Raw genomic sequence first — 13,242 nt, forward strand, 5'->3', positions numbered from 1 at the left:
TATATTCTTTGCAGCCATAGATGGAGAAGCTCTATACAGTCAGCAAAAACAAGACCAGGAGCTGACTGTGGCTCAGACCATGAACTCCTTATTGACAAATTCAGACTTAAATTGAAGAAAGGAAGGAAAACCACTAGACCATTCAGGTATGACCTAAATCAAATCCCTTATGATTATACAGTAGAGGTGAGAAATAGATTTAAGGGCCTAGATCTGATAGATAGAGTGCCTGATGAACTATGGAATGAGGTTCGTGACATTGTACAGGAGACAGGGATCAAGACCATCCCCATGGAAAAAAAAATGCAAAAAAGTAAAATGGCTGTCTTGGAAGGCCTTACAAATAGCTGTGAAAAGAAGAGAAGCGAAAAACAAAGGAGAAAAGGAAAGATATAAACATCTGAATGCAGAGTTCCAAAGAATAGCAAGAAGAGATAAGAAAGCCTTCTTCAGCTATCAATGCAAAGAAATAGAGGAAAACAACAGAATGGGAAAGACTAGAGATCTCTTCAAGAAAATCAGAGATACCAAAGGAACATTTCATGCAAAGATGGGCTCGATAAAGGACAGAAATGGCATGGATCTAACAGAAGCAGAAGATACTAAGAAGAGATGGCAAGAATACACAGAAGAACTGTACAAAAAAGATCTTCACAACCCAGATAATCACGATGGTGTGATCACTCACCTAGAGCCAGACATCCTGGAATATGAAGTCAAGTGGGCCTTAGGAAGCATCATTGTGAACAAAGCTAGTGGAGGTGATGGAATTCCAGTTGAGCTATTTCAAATCCTGAAAGATGATGCTGTGAAAGTGCTGCACTCAATATGCCAGCAAATTTGGAAAACTCAGCAGTGGCCACAGGACTGGAAAAGGTCAGTTTTCATTCCAATCCCAAAGAAAGGCAATGCCAAAGAATGCTCAAACTACTGCACAATTGCACTCATCTCACATGCTAGTAAAGTAATGCTCAAAATTCTCCAAGCCAGGCTTCAGCAATATGTGAACCGTGAACTTCCTGATGTTCAAGCTGGTTTTAGAAAAGGCAGAGGAACCAGAGATCAAATTGCCAACATCCACTGGATCATGGAAAAAGCAAGAGAGTTCCAGAAAAGCATCTATTTCTGCTTTATTGACTATGCCAAAGCCTTTGACTGTGTGGATCACGATAAACTATGGGAAATTCTTCAAGAAATGGGAATACCAGACCACCTGACCTGCCTCTTGAGAAATCTGTATGCAGGTCAGGAAGCAACAGTTAGAAGTGGACATGGAACAACAGACTGGTTCCAAACAGGAAAAGGAGTATGTCAAGGCTGTATATTGTCACCCTGCTTATTTAACTTATATGCAGAGTACATCATGAGAAACGCTGGACTGGAAGAAACACAAGCTGGAATCAAGATTGCTGGGAGAAATATCAATAACCTCAGATATGCAGATGACACCACCCTTATGGCAGAAAGTTAGAGGAACTAAAAAACCTCTTGATGAAAGTGAAAGTGGAGAGTGAAAAAGTTGGCTTAAAGCTCAACATTCAGAAAACGAAGATCATGGCATCCGGTCCCATCACTTCATGGGAAATAGATGGGGAAACAGTGGAAACAGTGTCAGACTTTATTTTTCTGGGCTCCAAAATCACTGCAGATGGTGACTGCAGCCATGAAATTAAAAGACGCTTACTCCTTGGAAGGAAAGTTATGACCAACCTAGATAGCATGTTCAAAAGCAGAGACATTACTTTGCCAACAAAGGTCTAGTCAAGGCTATGGTTTTTCCTGTGGTCATGTATGGATGTGAGAGTTGGACTGTGAAGAAGGCTGAGCACTGAAGAACTGATGCTTTTGAACTGTGGTGTTGGAGAAGACTTTTGAGAGTCCCTTGGACTGCAAGGAGATCCAGCCAGTCCATTCTGAAGGAGATCAGCCCTGGGATTTCTTTGGAAGGACTGATGCTAAAGCTGAAACTCCAGTACTTTGGCCACCTCATGCGAAGAGTTGACTCATTGGAAAAGACTCTGATGCTGGGAGGGATTGGGGGCAGGAGGAGAAGGGGACAACAGAGGATGAGATGACTGGATGGCATCACTGACTTGATGGACGTGAGTCTCAGTGAACTCCGGGAGTTGGTGTTGGACAGGGAGGCCTGGCGTACTGCGATTCATGGGGTTGCAGAGTCGGATACAACTGAGCGACTGATCTGATCTGATCTGATCTGATTGTTTTTCTTGTCATCAACACCATGTTATTTTCATTCGTAGCACTTACGATCTTTAGTCATCTATTTGTATCATTATTTCCTTTTATATTGTTCATCTACCTGCACTGAGATATCACTTCCATGAGGTTAGGACCCATGCTTGTTTTGTTCACAATGGCATATCCAGAACCTTACACCATGCCTGGCACATACATATTTGCTGAATGAATGAGTGAGTGAATGAATGAATAAAACAAAGGCTTCAGAGGCTTCATTAAAGTGAAGGCTGTGAGAACCCACCCAAGTGAAATATATGTCAAGGATAACTTCAAAGAAGAAGATATGCGTAAGACAATACAGATCTGAACTGGAGAGGGTCAGAAATGACAAAGAAGGTTAACCCAGTTCAGGTTAAGGCCTAAAGCTGGATCCAAAGTGAATCCAGAATTTCAAGTTATCTTCAAAGGGACACTAGACTACAGATCAAAAGCCCACAGAACTAGATACTAGACAGAGTCCCCCCGAGGCACATGGTGCTTCTATCCTCCCTGCCTCTTCCCCTGCCAGCAAAGTGCGTATTTATTACTCCAAAGGACTTTAGGCGGCTGCCTGTTGCAACAGTGGGTTTTTCCACTCGCCTCTCCTCTAATAAAATTTTGAAAGCTAATGTACCCCCTCAACACATTTTTAACATTTAAATTATCATATTTACAGCTGCAAAGTTTCATTCCTTTTTCTCTTTGAACTCTTGTTTTCATTCTATTAATATTAACACTGCCCATGGAATTTCATACTGATACAAACTTCTTGGCAATAAAATATCAGTATATTATAAATCTTTATAAATAATAAACAAAAAAATTCAAATTTTATTAAAGATGCATCATTCAATGGGAAAGATGAACCTTCTGTTTTCAATTAGTTGTTGCTCCATGAATAAACATTACTTTTTGCTAGAATAAGATGACTTCAGCAACAGTTCTATTTCTACTCACTCTGGTTTTAAAATGTAATTGCTGAGATACGATGCTCACATAAACACATGGATGGGCTTTCATGGAAAGCGAATAAGTCTGTTTTAGAGGCACTACTCATATCTTTGAATTTTTTCTGATTCTTCCATCAAAAATAACAAAGTGATCTATCACCACAAATTATTTTTAATGTCTGAGAGCTGACAACTCAATTAGGTCTTCCTTCAATTTTATTGAAAGCAAAGAGTTGAAAGCCACCCAACTTGCAGAAGGATTTGTTACCCAGTCAGCTGCCCTCTCTCAAATGCTGAGAAGTATATCATAGTGTCTCCACCGAGACTTTTCAAATGACTAACACTTGCACGTTTTACTCTTCCACCTAAGGGCGTCTCATTTAACCTGATACACACAAAAAGGGCTGGGAAAATCAATGATTGGCTATTTTATTATTCCTTTTCCAATATAATATGTTTTGTTAAATGCTTTATTAATAGTACATGCTTTAAATATATTTTAATACAACTTTGGAGCTATACATCAAACTCATTTCTTAATGGAAAATGTCTGGCATATAAGCTATCCTTGTTGTCAAACCAATCAGCCAAATCAGGCTTAGTTTCTGTCAGAATATATCTGACTTCGAATGGCTGCGATCCAAAAGTCTACAAATAATAAATGCTGGAGAGGGTGTGGAGAAAAGGGAACCCTCTTACACTGTTGGTGGGAATGCAAACTAGTACAGCCACTATGGAGAACAGTGTGGAGATTCCTTAAAAAACTGGAAATAGAACTGCCTTATGATCCAGCAATCCCACTGCTGGGCATACACACTGAGGAAACCAGAAGGGAAAGAGACACGTGCACCCCAATGTTCATCGCAGCACTGTTTATAATAGCCAGGACATGGAAGCAACCTAGATGTCTATCAGCAGATGAATGGATAAGAAAGCTGTGGTACATATACACAATGGAGTATTACTCAGCCATTAAAAAGAATACATTTGAATCAGTTCTAATGAGGTGGATGAAACTGGAGCCTATTATACAGAGTGAAGTAAGCCAGAAGGAAAAACACCAATACAGTATACTAACGCATATATATGGAATTTAGGAAGATGGTAACAATAACCCTGTGTACAAGACAGCAAAAGAGACACTGATGTATAGAACAGTCTTATGGACTCTGTGGGAGAGGGAGAAGGTGGGAAGATTTGGGAGAATGACATTGAAACATGTAAATATCATGTAAGAAACAAGTTGCCAGTCCAGGTTCGATGCACGATACTGGATGCTTGGGGCTAGTGCACTGGGACGACCCAGAGGGATGGTATGGGGAGGGAGGAGGGAGGAGGGTTCAGGATGGGGAACACATGTATACCTGTGGCGGATTCATTTTGATATTTGGCAAAACTAATACAACTATATAAAGTTTAAAAATAAAATTAAAAAATAAATAAATAAAATGTAACATTAAAAAAAATAAATAATATATATATATATCTGACTTCATTTATTAAACTAAATAAACATCTTAAGACGTGTCTCATTGAACATCATCCACTACCAATAGATTATACTCCCAACCTTCCCATGGAATAAGACTCTGCCTTCGCTTTGCCCTATCAAAAGACACAGGGATGTCCCTCTGCAGAAAATGTTTCTTTGGCAGTTTCTGGAGTATGGAAAAGACAAGGTCCTTTAAAAATGTTCTTTTTTCCTAAGTCTCCCTTTGTTTGACATCACAGAGGTTTTTTACATCTTGAGCAATGTATCGTGGGCTTCCCAGCTGGCTCAGTGGTAAAGAATCTGCCTGCCAATTTAGGAAACACAGGAGCCGTGGGTTTGATCCCTGGGTCAGGAAGATCCCCTGGAGGAGGAAATAGCAACCCACTCCTCTATTCTTGCCTGGAAAATTCCATGGACAGATGAGCCTGGTGGGCTACAGTCCACAGGGTTGCAAAGATTTGGACATGACTGAGCAACTGAGCATGTGTGCAATGCATCATAGTATAGTTGTGTGAGAAATCAATAGTTCTCTAAAGAGGGAGAAGGAAGACTATGAAAGGGAAAGTGGAAGAGAAACACAGTCTTGTTTTCAGAGCTCCTCCCCTCAATTTTAGAAAGCATATATATGAAAGTAGAGGATCTGGGAATGAATTCCTTTAAATCTAGGCATACCTGTGTATGCCTTGTAAAGTCTTTGTAAAGTAAAGTCTTTGCATATCCCCAGATTTGAACCTGCCCTGTTGCTCTTGGGAGAGGTCTAACTGGGGCTACAGGCTGAATCAAATCCTTCTCTGTGATGAATCCAAACAGCTAAGGATGATGAGGGACCATGGAGGGTCTACCCCACCCCTGTGTGTCATCTCACCAGAGCAGGGGCTGCGGGAGTAAGGAGGGCTATTCACTACTGCATGCTGCTCGTATGGGACCAGCTGCTCTGGTCCCTTGGAGACTGCTCCTTGTTGGGATCGGTAAAATGGGGAGTATGCTTGCCTCTTGGCACCTCAGCTCAACATGAATCCAAGGATTTTCTAATTTTATTTTCAAAGACTTAGTCTAAATGAGTCAAAGCCATTTGTTTCAGTAAAAGTAAGCTCTACCCAGAAACAAAGTCAAAGTGGGATTCAAAATGAAACACAGATTTTTCATGTATTGACTTCTAACAAATGGCAATTGAATATATCAAATACTTTGCATAATAATGCATAATCCTTGTGATAGCCCTGCGAGCGAGCTATGATGGCTCTCCTCTGATGGTTGAGAAAACTGAGGTTGAGCATGGTTTCATGGCTAGCCAGGCACAAACTCAGACTCACGAAGCCTCTGCGGTTGTCACATGCCACACTGACTCTGTGCCCTTTACCCGCCATGCCCATGGCACCAGGAAATGCAGTTGCAACAGTAATAAGCATTTGATCTGTCTTTCTCTTCTGTGCTTTGTGCCCATGAGTAAGGGTTATGAGTCATCTCCCAGTTCACTAGAAATTTGATAGCATGGAGAAATTAAAATCATGTGTAATCCTCAAATCTCATTTTAGCCAACATTTCATAAGGACTTTTAGAAGAGTTTCTAGCAAGAATGTTTGACAGATTCTATTTTCACCATGTTGCCTTTCAACCATATTTGCAAGTTCAACAGCAAGAAGAGAAAGAAGAGAATCAGGAGTTTGAATGACATCTATATATGCACAAGATGGTGTTGGGATGTTAGTCTTCACTTTGTCACTTTAATTTATCCCTGATTATTCAATTAGAATGCATGCTCAAGTGCATTGATTATGACCGTGAAGTCTGTCTCTCAAGATGCTGGTTTTCACATCACAGTCAAGGGCCGTAGCTATGGATACCTGGAGCACCACCCCACCCACATCATTCCCCTCAGTCTCGCTCTGCCTTCAGCTGCCACTGCCATGGGCAGCACCCAGTAATCTCAGACTGCCCTTGCTCTGTCAGTGTGCGTCGCGCGGGCCTTTCTGCTGGGCAGTGGTGGGTAGGTCCTCTGATACCAGGCATACAAGTGCATCCTGGGCGTGGTGAAGGGTGAAGTTCGTTGATGTCCCAGGAGCAGCCTGTGACCAGTAGGAATGGGAGTCAGCAGGTAAATGCTGCAGTCTTCCATCCTTCAGGGGCCCATCCTGGGACACACAGGTACATTTTTCCGATGGTTCTGATAGAATCGAGCCGTCACTGCCCATAGGATAACCTCAGTAACACACTCAGCTATTGGCTTTTTCTTCTTCTCTGTCTCACTCTCCCTGTTTACTCATTCCTGCTTCCTGGGACCACCTCCCTAATGAAATACCTGCTCTGAAGACACTCAGACTCTGCTTTAGAAGGAATCCAAACTAAGGCATGGAGGTCTCAGATGTTATTTACAAACATGCCATGCTCCATGAAAGTAGCCTTAAATTTTAAATAACAAAGCAGGCCATGCCAATAAGGCAGTAATTCTTGCCTACAAGTAGGCAAGTGGGTAGAAAGAGGGACATGTATGTGCCCCAGGAGAAGTGGATAAAAGTCACCTAGGGGGCTTTTCAAGCTACAGTCTTGAAATTTTGGTCTGTCTTTATGGAGTATTGCATAATTCCCTCCCTCAGAATCATAGCCGCGTCCAGTCACCGCCTTGTCACCCCTGCTGATGAGAAAATGTGTTGTGTGGGGCAGCAAAAGAAGTTTGCTGCACTGACAGCTTTTTAAAGACAAAATCGTTCAGATGCAATTCAGTACATTACTCAGTAGTCTTAGCTATTTTTAATTGTAGTTTAATTTAGCTCTGGTCTTCTTGTCCCTGTGCTGAGATTCTTGGAGCTAAATAAAGAATAAGCCTGAGCTTTTCTTTCTAGCATTTACGTTGAACTTGGAAAGTCCTTGTCACTCCTCTAGGCCCCTCTTGCCTTCTCAGTGACTCAGGAGATGAACATGTCACAGAAAATCTCCTCTGACAGCTCAAAACTCCTGACCTGTTTTTCCGTTTTATTCTTTAAAGAACAGCAAAAATCCCCTTTCCAGCAACTTTCAGTTAGAATTTGCCAACTCAGGGTAACTTGGAATTTGCATATAATTCCTTTAGCAACTCTCTGGAAACCAGAAAAATTTACAACTGCACAAGAGAGCTCCGCATAAAGGAGAAAAAAGGTACAGAGAATACTCATGTCACTACTCAGAATAAATCATTTTAAACAACAAATTTAAACAAAGCCTTTGGGCACATACAATTAAATGAGTCACAGTAGCCATACATTTCAAACATTTTAGTTGAAAGCTAGGCATTTTGGGGAATGCTTTAAGCCTGGCACATAGGGACTGGCCGCAGCAGACATTATTAGTTGATCACAGCCTCTCTTACACATATGGATGCAGTTTCTGCCTTTTTCTCCACACAGCCTTCTGGTTTGACCAAGGATCTTAAATTGATAGAAAAAAATCAGGAAAGACACATACAGAATAGCGTTAAGGATACAATCATGTACTAGCTTCATGTCCTCATGGAGCTAGCGTCTTGTAAGGGAAACACAATAAATCAATAAACAAATGTATATTTAATATTTGGAGCAGAATTTGACAGTTGCCTTCTAAGTTGCGACTTTTTGCTTCTGTCTAAAATTAACAGAATAATGATCTTTCTCTAGACACATGGTCTCCCAAATAAACGACCATATTTCCCAGCCTATCTCTTAGTTAGATGTGGTATCGCACTAAGTTCTGATCAAGGATATGTAAGCAGATACACTTTGTGGAACTTTCAGGAAGTTTCCTTAAAAGAGAGAGGGCAAATCTTTCTTTCTCTTTTCCCCCATCCTACTGCTGGGAAACTGGATATTATGGCTAGGGACCCAGCAGCCATCTTGAAACCTAAAGGATTAGAGTCACATCCTAGGCACTGTGTTTGGAAAGCTAGAAAAAATCTTTATATCTCAATAACTATGGAGGTCCCATACCAGCTCTGGACTATCCTCCTCCAAACTTCTTCTGCCTAAAAAGAATGAAATTTCCACTTTATTTAAACTACTTTCCAGGTTTCTGTTATTCATAACCTAACCCTAGCTGATAATGTAAAAATACATATACACACAGCCTATATAACATTTACATAGATACATAATAGTGAAATATATATGAGTATTAATTGGTCATGGAAGAGAGGCAGACTTCATGGTTTCAATTGGAGCAAACAGTTATATATTTAATTTGGGACATCTGGCAGCAGTAGAGTATATATCTTCTGTGGTTGTAGATTCTGTTTAGGGTGGTATCGTTTCTAAAAAGCTGCAGTGTTTGCATCTAGTAAATTAATGAATGGTTAAATGGCCTATATTAAATTGAGAGGTTGTTTTCTGCTTTAAAACAGTTTACAGAGCCATAAATTTCCATTCACATTGGCCTTACCAAGGGAACATGTTTCATCTGCATTCTAGGGCTCTTTGTCTTCTTCCATCAGAGCATCAGCACCGTCGAAACACCAGAGCTGCAATCCTATCCTCTTATTTTCTAAAGCACCAAAGCTGTGCTGATTTACATATTGGTTGGCATAAATTAGAATATTAATTTCAATAGGCATTGCCTCTAAATCTAGAACATAAATACAGCCTGCTGCAATTATACAGATAACCAGTATTTAAAGTGCCTAAACATTTTAAACCTTCTATGTTTAATTATATTCAGATTATACTTAATAAACATACTCACAAAAACTCACACCGTTGTCAAATTAGAGATTGTGAACTTTACCATGAATGTGTTCCCATGGCCAGATGCAAAAGTTTCCATTTGGGGAAAACCAATAATCCTGTTTCAAGAATGTATTGATCAGGAACCCTCTCTTAGTTACAAAAGACAGAAAACTAATCTAAATCTGCTTATGTGAAATTGTGAATTTATTGGCTCATGCGATTCAGAAGTACCTGGGGTTACCTGAGTTCTGGGACAAGTGAGCTATAGATTCAGATGATTTCTTTCCTTCCTTATTTCTGCTCTGCTTGACTCTCCTGGTTTCCGTCTCAAGCAGATACCCTCCTGCAGTGGCAAGAGACCCCTACCAGTCCCCATCTTGTCCTTGCACCTTATAATCCGAGAAGAATAAAGCACCCCTCCACCCCCGGCTATAGAAAGCTCCAGAAAGGGTTTGTTCCTGGCCAGCTTCAGTCAGGTACCCAGCCTTCCTGGTGACAGCCTTGCCAAAATCACATGCAGTTAGGAAGAACTAGTTCCCAAAGGAAACAGTGGAATAAGACCTAGAAAAGGAATATGTATAATCATGAAGAGGGTGATTACTTATTGGCTTTTGCTGAGATGAAGATGAAATCAACTTGCCACTGGACTGAACAAACTGTGTCCCTTCTTAGCTGGTCCAGGCAGCTACTATGGAAAATGACTAGCGTTTTGTTGAAATAAATACTAACTCAGTAGGTCAGGGGTGGGGTCCAGGACTCTGCAGGTACACCAGATTCCTAGGTTATGCTGACTCTGCTGGTCCCTGGAGCACACTTTGAGCAACAAGGGCAGGCTCTCCACCACCACAGGAAGTCTGTTTGACGCTGAGAGCGCAGTTCCCTGTCTCTCTTCAGAGATGGTTCGCTGTGTTCACTTGGGCATAGCCTTGGGTCCCCGGGATAAACCTGTCTTTACTGCTGCCATTCAGGGGTTAACATGGCCAAGGCCCCTGCCTTGGTGAATCTCCTGACACAGTTTTACTAGCTTCTGCCTTGGGTGTGAGGATGCCCGGTGGGCAGGCCTCCTTGTCTGTGACTGGCATCTGTCAAAGCAGATACGCCATGCTGAGCAAGTAGCTCTCGTCGCCGCTTGACTGCCTTTCAGTTCACATTCTCCTAAGTGATGGGGAGCTTAGGAAGATTGTACCACTGATCACACTCCCTTCTGGACAAGCAAAATTACCTGTTTGCGTAATTTACCATGAATTCAGAAGTCTTAGTTAGCACCTGGGCATTCTTGCTCATTTAATGCGCAGGTGTACAAGAGATGCATACGGCCTTCTCTGGGATGCTCTCCAGACAAAATACCCATCAGCTGCATCCTGAACAAACAAGAATTTCATCTGGGCTTTTGAACAGGGACATAAGAATGTGAACCCCCAGGGGAAACCAGGCATTATTTAGCCAAATGCTACATTGTGGTGCCTTCCTGTCTGCTTTTTTCCACACATAGCCTTGATCACCCTCCTTGACCTACCAACCCAGCCCACAACCAACTCTCTTCCATCTCCATGAAGGAACAAGGGGTAAAGGGAAAACCTGGTATGCCTGAAAAAAACACTCGTATTGTGAACTTCCCTTCGTCTTTTTTTACAATATTTACTTTTACTTATTTACCTCATCGGGTTCAGTAGCTGAGGCCCCTGGGCTCAGTAGTGCATGTGGCACTCTCCATGGCGTGTGGGATCTTAGTTCCCTGACAGGATCAAACCAGTGTCCCCTGCATTGCAAGATGGAGTCTTAACCACTGGACCACCAGGGAAGTCCCTTCTTTCCATCTTTAATCAATGAAATCGGATGCAAATGAACTTCAAGGCTGGTTTTATAGAGGAAGAGAATTCCTGAACTGCTTGTGTTGGAGCCGAGAGAAGCAATCCCACGCATTTGACCTGGGAGATCCCAGGAGTTTATAGGCTGATTGTATTTTATGTAAATTTTCCTGGTGAAGCCATCTCCTTCTGCTCTCCTTTTTCCCTCTCTGAGTTGCTGCTAAGAAAGAAGGAAGAAAGAACACGGAAAGTTTATGTAACACCAGCTCATTCCCTGGCGCAACCCTCCCCAGCTCTCCAGCTTCATTTGCCACTTCCTTGCAAATATGTCTCCAAGAGTCACAGTTTTGTATGCACTGCTCCCAAATAAGAAAATGTCAGTCCAGCCAAGTGTTTAATTGCAGGCACTTGCATGGGGTACAAGGCTCAATTTCCTGTACCAAAAAAAACCCCTTCTTGAGAATCAAAAATTCATACTACATTTTGTACGAGTCTGATGGGAAATGATGTCTGGGGAAATTTCTGCAACTTAAGATATGCAAATTCACTATTTGATTGTAATGCTAACCCACGATTCACTGCTGCTTCCTTGTCTCTTACAAGACAGAGGCTATAAACACTAGTATATTAAAAATGTATCCACCAAAGTAAAATTAGTGCTCAACAAATGCTTATTTTCTAGAGTTTTATTTCTCAGATGAATTGGTATAATTTTTAGTGGTACATATTGCCAGCCTATAATAAATATACAAGCCTATCAAAACTGGATAGAAAATGCATTGGATAACACACTGCAAACTAGGGATCAATTCTATTATAGTCTCAGGGGATGTATCTAGTGACCTAATAGAATGTTTCCAATTCTAATTTCTCTGATTCTGTGAAATCAATTTTTCTATAAACTATAACCGGTACATGAGTGCTTCACAAAAACTAATCGTATTGGCATAATAAGCGTGTCAAGTTATGGTTTAATGGACATTCTGTTGTCCTTTTATTGAAACTAATAGAGTAGCATTAAAAGGAATAAAACACTCAAAATGATAACAGTTTATGGCTTGGGTTTGTTTTTTTTCCTAGAGTTTTGAATTTCATGCTATCACGTATTGGTTCTCAATCTCCTTTCATGAATATTTGAGCTTAAACTTGTTAAAAATGACAAAGAAATGGCTAAGAAGAAGCATTTCCCCATTATCTGACCCTCAGCAGTGTGGTCGAGAAATAGCCAGGCGCTGGCATCTTCATCTGCGAGGATCACATGTCAGCTGCTGCCGCGGGGAAGCCCCGATGAGGGGGAAGAGTTACGGCAATAAGGCTCCTGCTTTGTAATGTTGACAAATTAGCCGATCTCAGCTCTTCATTTCAGAAGCACCTCTACCCAAGGAGAATCGGATGAAATTGAAGTTGCTCACGCTAACCTAGGATGACCTTGAATGAAATGGATCTCTCTGTTTACCAGGCATAAAGATTACAGTGGGCTCATCTGTCAGGAAGCCCACGGTATCACAGCTTTGTCTTACTAACTTGAACTTTGCAGGCATCGAAAACTAAAGCTTCATGTGCTAATTATTATTGTGGTTGTTATTTAATGGAATTTGGAAGACTCCCCCAAAACAGATGGGCTCTCCTTGTTGATACTTATCACAGTTGTAGCTGATAATTAGTTTTTGATTATATGTTGAGGGTTTGACTCCCCCACTAGTGCTGTGAGGCCAGGAAATATACTCATCCCCTTAAATTGATAGCCCCGGTTGCTAGCACAGGTCCTCAGAAAGCAGAGGGACCAGTGTGTTCAGTATCCGTTTTCACCTGCTGTCTTGAAATAATTATTAAAACATACAGTCTCTCCCTCATTAAGTCTGTGTTAGAGAGATAAATGGATGAGCCAGCACGTGGCCATACACTGGAAATGACACTGGGCTTGGAATCAAGTGTAATTGGTTAGAGTCCTAACCGCTCTGTATCAGTTATGTGACTTGGGCAAGTGACTTAAACTCTCTGAAGCTAAACTTCTTCACTGTGAAATGGGAAGAATCAAGAGCAAATACGATGCCTACCACATGGTAACTTCTCAAAACATATTTCTC

At 41.3% G+C, this 13,242-nt stretch overlaps 1 long non-coding RNA gene across 1 annotated transcript; it reads right to left on the minus strand.

Annotated features, from left to right (window-relative positions):
* Positions 1–7,887: 7,887 nt before the first annotated feature.
* Positions 7,888–11,461, minus strand: LOC133228516 (uncharacterized). The gene is made up of 3 exons (XR_009730237.1): positions 11,004–11,461; positions 9,064–10,708; positions 7,888–8,081 (listed from the first exon to the last, which is right to left on the minus strand). It is a non-coding gene; the product is annotated as an uncharacterized LOC133228516 (long non-coding RNA).
* Between the last annotated feature and the right edge of the window lie 1,781 nt (positions 11,462–13,242).

This window comes from Bos javanicus, chromosome 17 (genome assembly GCF_032452875.1).
Source record: "Bos javanicus breed banteng chromosome 17, ARS-OSU_banteng_1.0, whole genome shotgun sequence".
Lineage (NCBI taxonomy): Eukaryota > Metazoa > Chordata > Mammalia > Artiodactyla > Bovidae > Bos > Bos javanicus.